Below are 1,264 nucleotides of genomic sequence, written 5' to 3' on the forward strand. Positions count from 1 at the left end.
TCATGGCAGAGCCTGGCAAGCTCCCCGTGGTGTATTCGATATGCCCAAAATGGTAATATAAAGTCTCACAATGGAGACGTTACTGGTGCCCGCTCGAGCAAATCGATGAGCAACGGGAGGACAGTGACAGTGATACAGTCAAAAAAATGACTTTTTTTTTCTTTTTTAAGTGGGGCTAGAGTCTAACTGGTGAAGGAACTGCTTGGCACAGAGCTTGACCTGGGTTCTGTGATTAGATCCTCTACACCACAAGACTTCTCGAGTACAACCTGGAGCGAGCCTCCAGCGGAAAAAAGGCCCTGAGCACCTTTGGGTGGCACCAAAGCCCTCCTCTCCCCCCAAAAAAAGTGCAATCATATGGATGGACCTTGAGTGCATTAAAGTATGAGAAATAAGATGTGCAAGAGAGGGGACACGGAGCTGGAAGATAAAGACATCAAGCACATGCACTGGAGCACTGTCGTCCCGTTGTTCATCTATTTGCTTGAGAGGGCACCAGTAACGTCTCCATTGTGAGACTTGTGGTTGCAGTTTTCGGCATTTTGAATATGCCACGGGTAGCTTGCCAGGCTCTGCTGTGTGGGCGGGATACTCTCAGTAGCTTGCCAGGCTCTCTAGGAGGGGCGGAGGAACCGAACCCGGGTTGGCCTCGTGCAAGGCAAACGCCCTACCCGCTGTGCTATCACTCCAGTCCATTAAGCACATGAATGTAACAAAATCAAAGAACTACACAAACACAGTTACCGGCGGGAAAGAAGGAGGGTGGTGAGCCAGCAGCTGAAAGGAGGCAGGGGTAAGGCGGAAGATGGGGGTGAGACCTCCAGGGCCACAGAGACTGGACAGTGAGTGACAGCATGGTCCACCCGAGCTAGCTGCAGTGTCTGTGGTTACCTATTTATTTTCAGGTTGCTGGGCCACACCCTGCAGTGCTCCTGGGCTCGTCTGGGCTGGGGGTTAAGGATCACTCCCTGCAGTGCTCAGGGTCTAATGTGGTGCCAGGGATCAAAGCCAGGGTGCCAACCCTTGGAGCGATCTCTCCAAACCCTGTAATGTTCTCAACCAAGGGGACTGAATAATTATGTTTGTGGGATTGGAAGGGCAGGTCATACAGCAAGCAGGGCAGGAGCTGGCCTTACCAGTTCAACGCCCAGCACCCCATACGGTCCTTGGAGTACTGCCAGAGACTGAGCAAGGCATCGCAAAGCACCCCAAGCACTGTTGGCCGCCCCCACCCCAATTCCACTTCTCCCTTAGGTTGTGTGTC

This window comes from Sorex araneus, chromosome 7 (genome assembly GCF_027595985.1).
Source record: "Sorex araneus isolate mSorAra2 chromosome 7, mSorAra2.pri, whole genome shotgun sequence".
Lineage (NCBI taxonomy): Eukaryota > Metazoa > Chordata > Mammalia > Eulipotyphla > Soricidae > Sorex > Sorex araneus.